General features: G+C 32.1%; 2 long non-coding RNA genes across 4 annotated transcripts in view; one reads left to right on the forward strand and one right to left on the reverse strand.

Moving 5' to 3' along the window:
* Positions 1-17,959, forward strand: part of LOC128250464 (uncharacterized) — a 495,659-nt gene that overhangs the window by 110,207 nt on the left and 367,493 nt on the right. The window contains exons 1-2 of one of the 2 annotated variants that reach the window (XR_008266481.1): positions 13,479-13,546; positions 17,448-17,517. This is a non-coding gene — a long non-coding RNA (uncharacterized LOC128250464). Of the gene's footprint in view, positions 1-13,478; positions 13,547-17,447; positions 17,518-17,959 lie in introns of those variants that run through there. The other variant, XR_008266480.1, reaches the window with a different exon arrangement.
* LOC128250467 (uncharacterized) overlaps positions 1-17,959 on the reverse strand; it is a 79,964-nt gene that overhangs the window by 55,895 nt on the left and 6,110 nt on the right. The gene's annotated exons all lie outside the window — the stretch shown is intronic.

Below are 17,959 nucleotides of genomic sequence, written 5' to 3' on the forward strand. Positions count from 1 at the left end.
TATATATATATATATATATATATATATATATATCCACTACTCAGGAAGAGACTATTCTAGAGTACGTTCTGTCTTATCTTCGAAACGTCTAGATAGAATAGAGACAGCTGATGAAGGGATATTCCAAGTGGCTTTCCGTTTTCCTATATGTTCGTTCCGTTGTCTGTAGTTTATTGTTCTAACGTCCTGTACCCTGATATGCATGTATATACACATGTAGATGTAAGTATGTACATATATGTGTGTATACATGTATATATATTCTTTGTATTATATATATATATATATATATATACATATACATATATACGACAGGCTTCTTTCAGTTTCTGTCTACCAAATCCACTAACAAGGCTTTGGTCGGCCTGAGGCTGTAGTAGAAGACACTTGCCCAAGGTGCCACGCAGTGGGACTGAACCCAGAACCCTGTGGTTGGTAAGCAAGCTACTTACCACACAGCCATTCTTGCGCCTATGTATGTATACAGGGTGCATCGAATCTTTGAGGATACCCTTTTCAAAAGCTCTAACTTTCTTCTAACTTATTCTATTTTACCTTACTTTGAAGATAGATAATATCACACATCAAGTTGACTCAGCAAATGAAAAGGCACGCTGTAATTGTTTCCTTAAATGAAAAAAAAATGCATGTATACAGGACTAGATTTAAACCATGGAGGCCCTGGGGCACTTCAAGTTCAGTGGGCTCCTTATACACAAGAATTAGAATCTTAGAAAATTACCAAGTTTAAACCCATCCATTTCAAATAATTGAATTTGATGAGTTAGCAGAGAAAGTTTGAATGGGTGACTGAAAATGTTGCTTTATAGATACATTTAAAAAAAATTCATATTTCGTTTTTCACACATCCACTTGTGGTGTTTCGCTTTTCCTTCATAGTGAAAAGTACAATGAAGGAAGGAAGAGTGGGGTGAGATTTTTTTCTTTTAATCTGAGTTACAAATGTTTCATAATGTAGAATAAGATAAAATGACAGAAAATCATGAAAAAGGAAAAAAAAAATTATTTTTGTGGTTGTTGCTATTCCAAAGGCATGGTGAGTTTGTGTGTCTGTGTGTGTGTGCATGAGATAAAGATGGGGTGGGTGAAGACCCCGATATTTAGAAGACCTGGATCCTCAAAATTATTTGTATCAATTTGTTTTCAAATACAACTTTCCTTTGAAGAGCTGTGCATCTTTTTCTAAATTCATACAAATGATCTCTGAAAAAGTGGCACACAACAGACTGAGAATTTACTAATCAGACTTGTCCTTGTCACTTAAAGATGAAAAACTCCAATAATACTCCAAAGACATAATGTCCTAGGAAACATAACTGTTTACATTTTCTGAAAATTTCTGTTGCGTAAAAAGTATCATAACACTTTTTTATTTTCACTTTAAAGAAATTTTAATGAAAGTAAAATGGTAAAGTTCTTTATTCAGTCTTTTACTTGCTTCAGTCATTAGACCGTGGCCATGCTAGAGCACTGCCTTGAAGAATTCTTAGTTGAATGAATTGGCCTCAATATTTTTTTTTTTAAGCCTTGTACTTATTCTGTTGGTCTCTTTTGCTGAACCGTGAAGTTACATGGACGTAAGCACATCAACATTGGCTGTCAAGTGGTGGTGGAGACAGACACAAAAGCACGTACATACACATACACACCACACACACATGCACGCACATACACATGCATACCACACACACGCATACACATACAATAAGCTTCTTTCAGTTTCTATCCACCAAATCCACTCACAAAGCTTTGGTTGGTTCAAGGCTTTAGTAGAAAACACTTGTCCAGAGTGTCACACAGTAGGACTGAACCTAGAACCATGTGGTTGGGAAGCAAACCTTTCTACACAGCCACACCTGCACTTATGTCTAAATAAATTGTAGTTATCTTCTATATCTGAATTCAAATATTTTTAATCATCCTATTATAATTGCCTATAATTTGTAATTTTCTGCTTGGCCACTGTGGAAATGATAATAATGAAGCCGCAAATATAACTTCATAGCTCTAAATATTACAGTCTGTGGAAAAACAAAATTGATATAGCTTATAAATATACAAATATTAGAAATATAATGTTGAAGCTAACTTTGATTAATTAATAGTTTAATATACACATCTTTATTCATTGGCAAATATTTTTGCTGAAAATTTCTTCCTATTTTTTTTTTTCCTAGCAACCGATTAATTCATTATTTGATTTGAAGAGGTAAAAACAGTATCAAGAAATGCAGTATTAATGTCATCGTCCTTTGATATTATTGTACTGTTCATTTTCGTTCTACTTTGTCCTATGTTATCTTTGCCTCTGAAGTCCAGCTTCCTCAAAGTTGACCTCAACACTTCCTCTGCATCCATTAACTTGCAGCACTTTTTCACCTGTATGTACAATTTATTTGCATCACACATACCCACCAGGGCATTGCTCACACAAAGTAATCCCTTTGATACTCAATGACAATTTCAGTTCATTTATGCTCGGCCTTTGAGTTAATTTGATGTTGGACATTCAATGAATTCTATTCAGTTCATTATTTCTAATCATTTGCAGATCTTTTACATTAATTGCTCATGTCTGATTGCCATATACATTATAATTCTTACACATGCTTCATACATTTTGCTTTTTACCTTGAGATAGGGAAGAAAAAAAGAAAGAAAGAAAGAGAGAGAGAGAGAGAGAGAGAGAGAGAGAGGAAGAAAGAAACTTTTGTTTGATAACAAAGGTAAAAGTACCCTGGGCTTCTTACTCTGGCCAATCAGTTTTTACCAGAAACAACTTCAGTTTTAGTTCCATAACCCAAATAACAGAACATGAATAATAATTTGAGGAGCCCACATGGTTCCAGTGTTGCAGCATTTCCACTTTGGAACCATATCCCAAATGGATTGCAAATTGCTCCATCAGACCTGCCTGAGGCACAGACCCTATGATCATGTTCTTAGAAATACCAAATCTTAAGGCAATTTAAATTGAAACCATTCCACCACTTTAACTCCTATTTCAGCATTGAACTTCTGATGCAACAATCATAATGGCAAAAGTTGATGGCCTTTACTTGATGTTTCTTTCTGCTGCCAGTTATCATCCAGCTTTTGATACATTTGATATCCAGGATCCTCCTCAGTTTACTTATATCTTTTGTACAGCCAGTGTTCAGACATAAAATTAACTCCATTCCAGTTCCTATTTTCCAGAGTTTATTGAATACTTATGTTCTGCATTGATACTTGAGTATTTATAGTTCTTTGATGAATAAGAAATATATTAAAAAAAAAAGAAAAGAACATTTGTTCACAGAAATTTCCATTTTCGTTAATTAGATGACTAACCAAGTTTGTCAGACTATTTCCATTGCCTACATGTGTTCACATGTTTTCCATGTGCATTCATATAATGTTGTCCAAACTCATTCTGGGAATCCAGTTATTTCTCAGAAATTAATTATCTCTGACATACTCTTCTCTACATTCATAAATAGTGTGTATGCTGTCTGCTTGTAAGCAAAACATACTTTTGTGCTAATGTTATTATCTCACACACACACCACCAGCTTCTAGATACAAGTCTCATGCTCATACAACTTGAACATCTGAAATGATCCATGCGCCTTGTTCAATGAATGGACACCTTGAGAAAACCCTGCAACACAGATACAATATACTTAAGAAAATGCAAACACAATGTTTAATCTGAACTTAGAAATTGCATGCCACCTTCACCAAAATCAACACCTTGTCAATTCATTGTATTCCTCATCTCCCACACCAAAGGGCTATTTCATGAACTCCCTTCTCTAACATGTAATAATTTAAGTTAAATATTAACCATCTCACTACTTTTATGTTCTAATATGTCAAGACTTGAAAATGATATATCATTACTTCCAGTTGACAGATTAATTAATGAAAATAAATCATTCATTAATGCATGCTTTTCTATTAGCTTTTGAAAGTTGATTTATTAGTTTTGTAGAAAATCTTGGTATTATTGATAATCATACCATGTTTCAATTTATCTGAGAAACTTTAGGTTGCAGTAACTTTCAAAGCATAAGTGAGGGATGTTTGTCCTGCTTATCATATTGAATACTGAAGGTGCTGATAAAAATGCTTTTTCTTTCTCAATATATAAAAGAATTAGAAATAGCTACCAAGTGCTTCTGCAGATGATACCAAACTAGAAAATAAAATTGGAGTAGATGCATAGATTTTACATTTGTGAGGCAAAATGAGAAAAAATTACAGGCCAACACAGATAGTGCCAAAAAGGAAATAAGGAATATACAGAGTTCAGCAGAAGAAAGCTGAGAAAGCTGTGTGAAGATCAAGCCAAATGCAAACATGTCTGTTTGATGGAAAACAAATGCAAAATGGCTTGTTAAGCAGTGAAAGGACTAACTATTAAAGACAATTTACTAGCATTTAAGATAAAAATGGGGAAATATTTTACAAAAACAGTTTCTGAGTATTAGACGAAATACTGCCTTTAGTTATGTACATTCCAGGCTAATATGATGAACTCAGCAATTTTGAATTGTTTTCCTTGTATCAATAAAAACAAAATCTTAGTCACACAAAAGGATGTTTGTAACACGGCAAAATCCTGTTAAAATCGGAAATTACTTAGAAATTATCAAAATCGTTGATATTGGTGCCTGAGGATGATGAGACTACAGGTATCTTAAGATAATTTGATCTGGCACACAGCAGAATTGCCAACACTATATTAGTCATCACACTTTTCTAAGAAAGACAACACTAACTACTTAGATCTTCAGCAACGATGAGAACATACAACATCAGTGTTAAAGGTTTTGAATGTTTAGAACATTTATGAAAAAAATATTAAAATACTATTAAAACAGTTTTAATCAATGGTAAAGGAGTATGTCTACCTGGGGCACCCAACCAATATGTACTGAGACAGGGATGCTGAAATCTTGCAGAGAATAAGGACAGGATGGGAGGCATTTGCCTTGATAACAAAACATGTGCAAAACTGGATAAGGCCCTACATGCTAGTCTCTTCAGTGGTACCATCCTACTGGAGCTCTTATATGCAAGTTCATAGTCTTATATGCAAGTTCATAGTCAACATCAGTTGACTATGAACCAAAGAGCCATGGAAAGATCCATTCTAAGAGTATGTCCCAAATGAGGTAATTTGAGACTGGAGTGGAATGAATGATATGATTGCAGAATATCAAAAGCACAAATTCCACTGAGCTGGACATGTTGCAAGGTGGATCTGTGCAGTTGCCAAGTGGTATCCAAGAGATGCTACTCTGTAGGCATCTACACAATGGGAAGATGATTTTTGTTAAACGATTTAGGCCATGATGAAAAAGAAGTGTGCAATCAAGAAAGGATTGTAAGTGCATTGTGACCAGTGGTGTATAACAACATCTGATAGTCTTGTCAATGTAGATGGTTAATGTATCTTCTGTTGGAATAAAACATAGCTTAATGTTTGTGACTGACTGCTTTGAAAAAACAAAACAAAAACAAAAACATCAAAAGCAGAACAGTAACTATTCTCCACAAAGTTGATGTTAGAAGTGGGCTGGACAAATAATAATAACTCTTCTATCAATAAAATACACGAAGAATATCACTGTAACACTTGGAATGAAGGCTGTTACACTTCAAAAAAAAAAAATAAAGGGAAGAATTCAGGAAGTGGAAATGAAATGCCACTTTTACGGTCTGCTTTCTTTTTGCTGCTGAAATGTCTTTTAAAATAATAGACACAGCCATTAACCCTTTTGATACCAACCTGGCTGAAACTGCCTCTGGCTCTGTAGTACAAGTGTCTTGTTTTTAAAAGTTCTGAATTAAAATCTTCCACCAAACCTTAGTCATAATTTATGTTCCTAACACTAGCTGAATGATAACTAAGTTATTTTACTAAATTTTTTGTTATATTTAAAATTAATTGAAAGAAACACAGAGCATCTCAACAGAAATATGGTAACAAAAGGGTTAAAGCATTTGATGAATTTTTGTCTATTAACAAAAGACAGAAGCAATGGAGTATGGGTACATGTGAAGGCCACAGGGTCTAACTAAAACGGGTGCAAGAGAGGAAACATAGTAAAATAATATTAAGGATGGACCAACCAAATATTTTTGTCAACTCTCAAAAGACTGGAAATCTGAAAGTGTGTGGTCTAACTTTTATCTGTAGAGTTCTTTGAGTTCACTCCCAACAGCTATGGGGCTGATGATGATAATTACTGTTTTGGAGCTTAAGAGATATTAAATGAACATCAATAAAAATGTCTTTACTTTTATGGTTGTATTATTTGTATTGATTATATGGTGGCAATCTGGCTGAATTGTTAGCATGTTGGACAAAATGCTTTGCAGCATTTCATTCGTTTTTACATTCTGAATTCAAATTTCACCATGGTCGACTTTGCCTTTCATCCTTTTTGGGGGTTGATACAATAAGTACCAGTTGATATAATCGATTTAATCCCTTGCCCGAAATTACTGTGTTAAAAATCTGAAACCATTATTTCTATTGATTATATTTCTAAAAATATAAAAACATGGTTGCTTACATCCTTCACTTTTTTTTCTTTTTTACCATCCACTGTGGTTTCCAACTTCTTCAGTTAGCCACATCATTACTTACAGTAAGAGACCCTCTGTAGGATTGTTCAACATCTAAGAAATTGTTGAGTGTGATTTGAGAGAAATTTGGCTGCTGTGTTGGGAAAGGAAGATCACAGACAATGCAATCATCTAAAAACAAAAAAGACACACACAAAAAAATGGCAGGTTAGTCATAAGGGGAATGCTTTTGATCATAGGTTTCCTTAACCAGAACTAACCTGGGATTAAATAACAACCACTCACATCACATTCATTTATTTATTTATTTATTCATTTATAACAGGTTATTTGGCTAACTTGTTTACTGTGCTTAAAGCATAACTGAAAGAAACCAAATATACGAAATTTATCTAAGGAAAGTATTGCTAATGTAATCAACTAGACAATTTAATATTGTCTAGTTGATTACATTAAATATTATTCAAGTAACTATTTAACTTTTACTGTATACATCCTGGTTTTGGAACAAAGATATCATGTTCTTGCATACCATAGAAGCCAGTTTGGAACAGGAAGGGCTTCTGTCTATAAAACACTGCCTAGGAAGACATATTCAGTCAAAAATAATCAAGATGTAAAATGAAGATGGTAATGGTTAGTTAGCTGATTACTCCTCTGATTACCAGTCTAAGTTAAATACAATGTAGAATCTAACAATATAGCAACTCAAATTCAAGGGTATCAAATTTTTGGACAGCTTCTAAGTGTTTGGTTGAATGCCTCCATGTTTTAAATTTACTACGGCAGAAACTGGCTGAGGCTAGTCAACAACACAACAATGCGACTGAATTCAGTTTCAATTCTAATAAAAAGATTGAACCTACTTTTTCAGTTTTGATAAATAAGATTACATATTTTTATCTGTTAATTGAATTCAGAGCAATATTGGTAATCTATATTAGAGAGAGAGAAAGAGAGAGAGCAAAAGAATGAGAGGAGGAGGAAAAAACTGGAAATACTGGAAGCCTATAAAATTTGCTATTGATAAAAAGAAGAAAAAAATCAGATTCATTGTAAATAAAATTCAAAGAATTCAAAACATGGTATTTGTTTGAAAACATGCTTTGATGTAAATGGGACATTCTAAACAAATTTTATAAAGTATTTTATTATTGGTGTAGAGTTTTTGATAACTTGGAACAAGTTATGGAGAATTGTTCTGTAATTCACTTCCTTCTTTTCTTTTTTCTTTTTTTTTAAGTTTGGTGACATGTTTTTATTCATAGGTGAAACTCAGTTGCTTTATGATTTAAATATAATATTAGTCAAAATTCTAGTTAGGATTTTGTCCTATGATCATATAAGTATTTTCTGTTAAAAAAAAAAATCTGAATATTTGTTTGGTATTTATTCAGCTATCAAATGTCAGCAAACTTTGATGTTTTCCACAATAGACTGTTTGCGCACACATATTTTTGAATGGCAGTAAATTCTTTGCATATTGGGTTGTGTAAGTAATGAAATATAAATGTTCTGATAAGTGATCTCATAAATGCTGCTTAGGAAAATTGCTGAAAAGATAACTTGTCTGGTTAAATTAGTCTTCACAATTTCAATCTTTGTAAAACCTTTGTTAATCTAATTTTTTTTTAGTTATTTACCATTACAATATATTTCTATTTATCTTTCCTTGTTAACAAGCACAAAAGCTAAAGGATTTTGTTAGATTTTGTTCTTCAGAAAAAAAAACTGTTACTCTGTATAAAGCTATTATCAAGCAGCATCATGAAGAAAAAAAGGCAAACGTTCCTCAAAGTAATTTATAATACTATGGTTGGAATTGTTAAGTTGTAAGACTTTAGTATTGGTAAATATCTTTTTAAAATTCCATAACTCAGATATTCTACATTATTTACATTTGATGGATATTTGTCCTCATCTTCTTTGTTGTTAACACGTTTCGGCTGATATACCCTCCAACCTTCATCAGGTGTCTTGGGGAAATTTTGAACCTGGGTTCTCATTCTTAAGGTATTTTTCAATGTTATTATTATTATTATTATTATTATTATTGAGTTTGATTCCAGGCAGTGACCTGAATAATAATAATGATAATAATAATAATAATAATAATAATAATATCGAAAAATACCTTAGGAATGAGAACCCAGGTTCGAGATTTCCCCAAGACACCTGATGAAGGCTGGAGGGTATTTCAGCCGAAACATTATATTAACAACAAACAAGATGAGGACAAATATCCGTCAAATGTAAATAATGTACATAATTCCTCATCTCTTGAATATAGAACTGTATTATCAGATATTCTACTTGATAAAAAACTTTTTGATTTCATGTTGCTCCAGTCCTCTCACCTGGCAAAAATGAGTAGCACTTGTATTTCAGTGGGGCCAACCTTGTCTGATTCTGTATCAGGCTGAATCTCCCTGATAACTACATAAAGGATACACATGTCTGTGGAGTGTTCAGCCACACTTGCATGTTAATTTCACAAGCAAGCTGTTCTGTTGATTGGATCAACTGGAACCCTTGTCGTCATAACAAATGGAGTGCCAGTTATGGTTGATTACAGCAATGATACTACTGTGTGCAAATAATATTTTTCTAATCGTTCAGAACCCAATATGCAAAGAATTTACTGCCATTCAAAAATATGTGTGCGCAAACAGTCTATTGTGGAAAACATCAAAAACAATTTTCTTTATAATCAAATTGTTTTTGTTTTATATTCTTATAACTAAATAAAACTTAATATTTATTCAATTTCCTGTTAATTTCAAAATGCATTTTTACTACAATAAAGAGACGACTGCTGCCTCATCAAGAAAGCATAACTGACTGTTACTAGCTATATAGTGTATTTCCACAACTGCTTCAGTTCTGGTTAAAGGAGTTCTTGGCATAGTAATTTTCCTTAAAAGAAAATGTGATTCCAACACTTCCTAAGTACTAGAATCACAATGTCAATTCTTAAAGTCTCAGTTACCATACATCTACTCAAATTGAATGGCATTTGCTGAATAATATACAAAAGCATATCTACACATCTAGATCCCAAAATCTATTGATAAATCTATGAATTGGGAGTGAAATCCCTGAAACAAAACTTGATATATTGCAGAAAACCACTCAGTAAGTAACCCAATCTACTCTAAATGAATGAGCATAAATTTCTGTCCTATCTTAACACTGCATAGAATAATAATGCTGAATCAATAGAATGTAGCCTTTGCAATAACAGATACATGCCAGCAAATGTTACAAACTCTCTTCAAAAGATATGAAGAATTTCTCTCATTACAAAAATAATTGGTACTGCCAATCATTGTTGCTTCACTTCCACTTGCTGCTATTCACAATATTGATTTTCATTCACAAAATAACTCCCGTTTCTAACTTTGATACAACCAATAATAGTGATGTTTTTATTAGTCTCAATAGTGATTTGAAGAAAATTATTGATAAATGTAACCATCTGAATTTTCATTCTCATATCATCAATGGAGATGATGAAAATTTTCCTAAGCAATTAAACCTTCACTATTATGATATAATACACTTAAACAAAACTGACATTAATATGCATTATGCTTTCTGTTGAGCATAATGCATGTTGATGATATAACTTCCTTAACTAAAAAGTAACGAGGATATTTAGCTTTATTAAATTTTTAATTTGATTTAATGAGTATATTGAAACATAGCATTTCAAAAGATAAAACTCTTAAATGATGAACATATAAATACCATATTTTGAGTTCATTTAAGAACCTTTTGAAAACTCTTATGAAGACACAGGGTCCTGTTATCAAAGTTAAGTATGTTTATAAAAGGGCTTGATTTTATTTTAAAAGAAAATTTGACTACAAGTTTTGATGAAAGAAACACTCTAAAGATGATGATAATTCTTCGAGGTGACTATATGTGCAGAAAGCCAAAGTTATTTACCTATTGCTGAATTTAATCTACATAATATTAAAACTCAACTAATGAAAATTTATAGAGAAAATAAATTCTCTCTGATGAGGGACATTAAAATTTATATTCTAAATTAGAGCATAAATAGGCACTTCCATTTCATTCTTAACTCAACACAATACTGAAATGAACTGCAGCCTACCAAGTCTAATTCAAGAAGAAAAAAAAAATTCTTTTATTTGTTTCAGTCATTTGACTGTGGCTATGCTGGAGCACCACCTTTAGTTGAAAAAATCGACTCCAGGACTTATTTGTTGTAAGCCTAGTACTTATTCTATTTCTCTCTTTTGTCAAGCTGCTAAGTTGCGGAGATGTAAACACACCAATATTGGTGGTGGTGGTGGTGGTGGGGGGGGCAAACACAGACATGTATATATATATATATATATATACGATGGGCTTCTTTCAGTTTCCATATACCAAATTCACTCAAAAGGTATTGGTCAGCCCGAGGCTGTAGTAGAAGACACTTGCCCAAGGTGCCACGTAGTGGGACTGAACCTGGGATCATGTGGTTGGGAAGCAAACTACTTACCACACAACCACTAAAACCCTTTCGCTACTATGCTTCTGAAGAAGTGTGCTACCTTTGCTTCAATTGAATTTTTAAATAATCAAAATTTTAGTAAAATAATTTTTTTATTTAAGCTATTTTGATTTGGATCACTTTAAAAGAGGATATTTGTGTCTTAGAACCAGAAGTGGTTTCAGGCGAGTTACTGATGAACCACATAGATGCTTAGTAATTAGTCTGTCTAATTCATTTAATTTACCATGCTTAAACTGATTTTATATACACTACAATAAATCTATTTTGTTTTTGTATTTGGTTTACAAGATTCTTTATGTGAATTCGTGTGTTGAAGCATATTTTATTGTGTCTGGGGAGTGTCTTTCTCTTATAGTACCTTATTAATTTAACACACTCACTGGTCTGATTTCTTCATTTACTTCTTTATTATTTTTTACTATAAGTAAATGAGTGGAAATCAGACCGGTGAGTGTGTTAGATTAATAAGGCACTAAAAGAGAATGACTCTCCCCAAACACAATGCAATAAAGCTAAATTTATATAAAAGAAACTTTCAAAGTTCATTTCATCTGAACTACATTTATCTGTTTATTACTCACTAATGATGATGTGAATCAGAGGGTATACGTTTTATAACCTACATAATGTCTAAATTTATCCGTATAAGAAAGCTGGTAACAAAGAAAATCAGCTTGAAGCCAAACATGGGATTGAGTATAAAGTCAAGAAAAGTGTATACTATATAAACTACTGAAGTGAGAGTGATGGCAAGAAAGATAAGTTTCTTGCTGACTACAAACCTATTTATAACCAAAGCTATCATAAAAGATTAAATATTGTAATAAATATGTTGAAATAAACAGAATCAACCCCACCCCACCCCAGTCATTTTGAAAGGAAACAGATGTTCAATAAATCATAAAAATTAAAATACTTCAAGCATAAATATTATTAGAAAAGAAAAAAATTATATCTTTTATCTGACCAAAGTAATATTACTAATCAATTTGTTAATGGTGGGATCATGTATAGAAAAACAGAAATTGTCATATCAAATATTTTAAACCCATGCTAGCTTGGGACGTGGATGTTAAATGATGAGGATGGTTTAACCCTTTTGTTACCATATTTCTGTATATAATACATTCTATTAACCCTTTTTTGACCATATTTCTGTCGAGATGCTCTGAGTTACTATCAATAAATTTCAAATATAACAAAGAATTTAGTAAAAAATACTTAGTTATCATTAAGCTAGTGTTAGGAACATAAATTGTGACTAAGGTTTGGTGGAAGATTTTAATTCAGAACTTTTGAAAACAAGACATTTGTACTATAGAGCCAGAGGCAGTTTCAGGTGGATTGGTATCAAAAGGGTTAAATAATTAAAACATATTTTTTTTTACTCTAAAATACAAGAATGAAATTTGAGGTGTCACAAAATGTGTTAAACTTGAGTTATGTAATTAAGACCCCTCCCTAAATCAGATTAAAAGGAAACTTTTGGTTATTAATGACAGAAAATACTTGAATTTTGTGTATTTGTGTGTCTATACTTCTTGTGCACACAGCAAGTAGAAATCAGTTTTTCAGCCTTTAACAATAGATTTATGCTTTTCAATAAATAGCATTCAACAACCTTATTCTTACTATTCACAAACATTCTGAGGTCAATAAAATAAAGTAACATTTAAATGTATGAAGTGTGATAACATCTCTCCTAAAATTTCAGCCCTTGTTCCTATGTCAGAAACAATGTTTTTCATGATAGTAGATTCATATCAGCAACTTCAAAGTCTCTGCTAATCCACCAGTCTGCTGTGGATTTTGTTTGTATTAACCACAGTTAGTTCAAAAGAACCACCTGTCACTCCATTCACAGAGTCACAAAGTATTGTAACTTGACCTGTACTTGTCTCACTTACTGAAAGTTTTTGTTTCTTTCCTTCTCTCTTCTCTGCCAGGAGAAGCTCTTGACATCCTCTCTCATTTATTCTGTCTTTCAGTTGAGAAATAAAAGAAGTTTTCAAAGGCTAAAGATTGTTCACTTATTAAATATCCATACACAGTGAACCCTCATAAACCACATAGTGTAGGTAGGAAAGAGTATCCGTTTTAGCTGATTGTCCAAGTTGACTAATTCTAGATGTTAATGTTGTCTCTGATTTTGGGTATATAGACACAGGATATGGAACAAGATAAAAAGTAACAAAAATACAGAAAAATATTGCAAACATCATATAACCATTTATGTAAAAACAAATATATATTTCATAAATTTATTTAGCATAACAATAAGCACACTTGAAAATTAATACTTGAGGAGTGATGTAATCAATAGCAGCTGGGCCATCAATACCAGAAGCTGAATTAGCAGCTGCAGCAGTGTTTCAATGAATCCAAGTGACAGACAGATGAGCTGCATTTCAGGTATTTACCTTACCAATGCTACTTTCAAATAGTGAGTTCCTGTAACCCTTTAGTGTTTAGATTACTCTGTCAAATGTAATGCTTATTTATTCATATTGTTTTGAGAATTTATCCTGCATTATCTTGTAACCTTGAGATTTCAATGAAGTGGTCGTTTACTGTCAAAATGACATTCTAGGCTAGGTGTGAGACGCCACATCTGGCTGGTTTGAACATAAAGCAAGTAAACTATTTTGGCTGGATATGACTGGTTTAAATGCTAATGGGTTAAGGCTTATTTAATGGGTTAAGACTTATATTATCAATATCTGAGGATATGGATAATACTACTGAATATCACTTATTTTCAAGTCAATGAAAAATTTGAAGTTATCAAGTGATTCCCATACAACAAAGAGTTTTAATTTCTTGGGCATTGGTTTATCTTTCTCATTCTTACCATTACTGCTGTCATCAGTGAGAATTTCATTTACCATTTCTTCATTTAACATTTGGTATCCGGAGTCATCTTCACAATCTCCTAGCTTCTTTTTTGATATTGTCTTCCATGATGTGTTTCACCTACCCTCTAAAACATGATTAGAATCCCTTGTCAGGAATCCTAAATCATATTGTACCTCCTTCTTATACAAAAGTTTTTCCAGGCATTGGTTTAAGTGATATTCTTGACTGCTTTCCATGAAGCTGTTGCAGACTTGAGGTTGTAGTTCCTGATATTACTGAGAGTTCATTTCTTTGTGCGTCTTCCTTAAGAATGTTTTGCATGACTATAAGAACTTCATCCAGATATCTTCATTATATAATCTCCAGGATCATTGATGGATAAAACACTTTGGCACTTCCTCCTCAAGAGTAGTATCGTTTGTAACTCTCAAACATCCCTTTGCACCAACGGATAATTTAGAATTTACTGTTCATCCTTTTCATTGTATACATTTGAAATTGATTGCATTTACACTCTTCACAAACTCTTGCTACAAATGCTCTGTCTCCGGATTATTAGTTACAGTTTCTGTTTACAGATAGGTTTAAATGCTTCTTCTTTGGACTGTTACTTTCCTTTGAAGCCATATTCTGAAGTACAATACTGAAAGATAGCTAATTATTAAAATATCAATGAAAATTGCATGGCAACACAAGCTGTATTGTGTTACATTTGGGGATTACTGTCACAGTGTGCACTGTCTTATTAAATGAACTCACTCGACTGTTCTAAGTATTACTCAAGAATGAATATACAAACTTTGTTTTGCTTCAGTTTGATTTTAATCTTTCTTTCTGAGTGTGCATTTGAAAGTAAATTGCAGCATGATTTGTACCATACTGCAAGAACAGAATTAATATGAAGAAAATAATTTCCAATTAACAAGTTATTGATGAATTTGTACATAATTTCTGATTGCAAAAATGTGTTTATTAGAGGGAAAATGTGAAAGTGAATGAGAAAGTTTTCATAAGAAAATAACAAAGAAAGGAGGAAGTGAATAAATTTGTATTGTAGGTAAATTAAGATGTTAGTTAGGGAGTGCCGAATATTAAATAAGAAAGGGTGTTTATGTTAGTTGTAAGAGTGAATAACAAACAGGATGTGTACTGATGGAATGTCATTCAACTTTAGTCCTTATATTTCTCATTTGCCTAGTATGTCTCATAATACAGCTAGTTGTAGGGTGTGCAAAGCTATCTCAGACTTACTTATTTATTATGTTATTGAACAAGTTTATCCGTGATAAATTTATTATCTTTTGGTGGTAGTGCTGCACGCATTTAGCAGACTTAGAATGTACTCAAGCACTCAAAGAGGATGTTAGAAGTGATAGTCACTTTCTTAATTCAGATTCCATATGGTTTATCCAATATTTGGGTTAACTGGGTAAAGTTTAATAATGTTTCACTGCATGATAACCATATTGAGCAAGTCAGGGTTATCTGTTTTGCTTGTTTCAAGCAAACAAATAGCAACACTGACAATTAAACAGAATCAGGTCTTGAATATCCATTTCTTAGGAGCCAGAGCATTGGACAAAATGCCTTGTGGTATTATTCTACATGTGTCACATTTTATCCCTTTAGCATTTAATTTGGCCATATCCGGCCCAAATATTCTATACATTTTATGTTCAAACTGACCAGATCTGGCCTCTCACACCTACCCTACAATGTCGTTCTAAAAATAAACAATCATAGGCACAAGCGTGGCTGTGTGATAAAAAGCTTGCTTCCCAACTACATGGTTCTGGGTTCAGTCCCACTGTGTGGAACCTTGGGCAAGTGTCTTCTTCTATAGCCTCAGGCCGACCAAAGCTTTGTGAGTGGATATGGTAGATGGAAACTGAAAGAAGCGCATTGTATATATATATATATATATATATATATATATATATTGTGTATCTGTGTTAGTCACCCCACCATCGTTTGACAACTGATGTTGGTGTGTTTATGTCCCTGTAACTTAGTGGTTCAGCAAAAGTAACCGATAGAATAAGTACTAGGCTTACAAAGAATAAGTCCTGGGGGTCGATTTCTTTGGCTAAAGGCAGTGCTCCAGCATGGCTGCAGTCAAAAGACTGAAACAAATAAAAGAGTAATAAATCACATCAATGCAATATTGAAGCTACAATAGAATATATGATTGATTCAAAACAGTGTGAATAAATATGCATTTGATAGAATAATCTAAATGCTAAGGGTTTAAGATCAACTTATCTATGGCATTTTATGCACTTGTACCAAAGATCACAAAGTCATGCGGATCCAAAAAATATGATTTTTTTTTTGTCACAAGCACCATAAATTTCTTGATACCCAAGTTACCATCCTGGAAGTGATGCCTCACTATTTATTTGTAAAGCCAGTAATGGTTCTAGTGGTTGCAATATTTTATTTATGAGTCGTAATATAGAATGAATTGAAGATGACGAACTCTGACTCCGAATAAAAGCTAGTGAACGGGTGCAAGCACATAAACTATTAATGAATGCAAGCATATCTAAACTGACGATATTCTATTAACAAAAGAAATCAGTTCATTAAAGGGAGTAGGCAACTCTACCAAATTAATCAAAAAAAAAAAAACTCTTTAATTAGATGTATTTACTATCTTGGTCTATTCATTGATGGTTGTTTGCTATTGAATCTCCATATTAGTCTTCTAAACATTAAATTAGTCAGGTCTAAGCCATTTCATCCAAACTGCTCTATGGGAATTTCTACAACTATGTTTTCTTTTCATTTTTAATTTACTGGCTCCTTGTATGATCTGAGGAGCATCTAATGATTATGAATTTTTCCTAATTATTATTAAGATTTATAGTAAATTTAAAAAATGGAATGAAAATTCATATATATATATATATATATATATATATATATATATATTGCATTTACCACTTCCTCCTGTTGTTTTTTTTTTCTTGTGTTTCTTCATTTTTAAAATTAATTATATATATATATATATATATTTATATATATATGCACACCAGAGTAAGCACATAAATGTGAAACAAGGTGGAGAAAATAGTACTCAAATACTGGAAGTAGAGTAATATGCTTTTTTAATAAAGTGTTTCCTTTAAATCTCACCTACTGAAGTGTACAAATTTAATGTATGTGATGTTCTCTTTATTGAAACCTTGGTCCTTTTTGTCAGAAACAATTGTCTAGGATTATGGAATAAAAGTATAATCCATTTTAACATCCAATCTGCTTCATTTCACTTATTTCATGAAGTTTATTGAAGTTTGTTTAATAAATTAAGTCTTATATTGATCATCTGCTGCTAAAAACATGATAGATGTGTCAGCTCATTACAGCCGTTTCCCATGTAACTTTTAATGAAGAATGAGAACATTACATCATTATAAAAGACTGTAATCATCAGATGAGAATATAATTTTTACAGATTGACAGAGTATCCCAGGAATGCAGCAGAGATGTGTCTGTTCTTGAGAGAGTGTAATATGATATCTAAGGTCAGTGCATACCAAGAACCTGATTCTATTGGAATCCTCATTTTAATTCTTTTATATGTATATATAACTTGGGCTGAATGAATTAGGTTGTTACATGGAAAAATGCAAGCAAGAGAAATATTCTTAAGATTATAAATTTGGAAAAGTTCAGGACAAGTTATTACATCTGGTAAAGTAGAGAAGAAAATTTTTACTGAAAATATTGCAGCTAAGGATAAAATTTGAAATAAAATATTTAGATTTAGAAAATATTAGCTTTTATTAAATCTAAAATTTTTATTACAAGTTATTACCTCTATTTGTTATTACTTGTTACTTCTATTAAAAATTAAAAATAACTCAAAATATTTTTTGCACTTTAAAAAAATTAATTTTTAAAATTATTTATTAATAAATAGAAATTTGAAAATAGGTTATAAAAAATAATAGTAGTACATAATTA

Source organism: Octopus bimaculoides, chromosome 2 (genome assembly GCF_001194135.2).
Source record: "Octopus bimaculoides isolate UCB-OBI-ISO-001 chromosome 2, ASM119413v2, whole genome shotgun sequence".
NCBI lineage: Eukaryota > Metazoa > Mollusca > Cephalopoda > Octopoda > Octopodidae > Octopus > Octopus bimaculoides.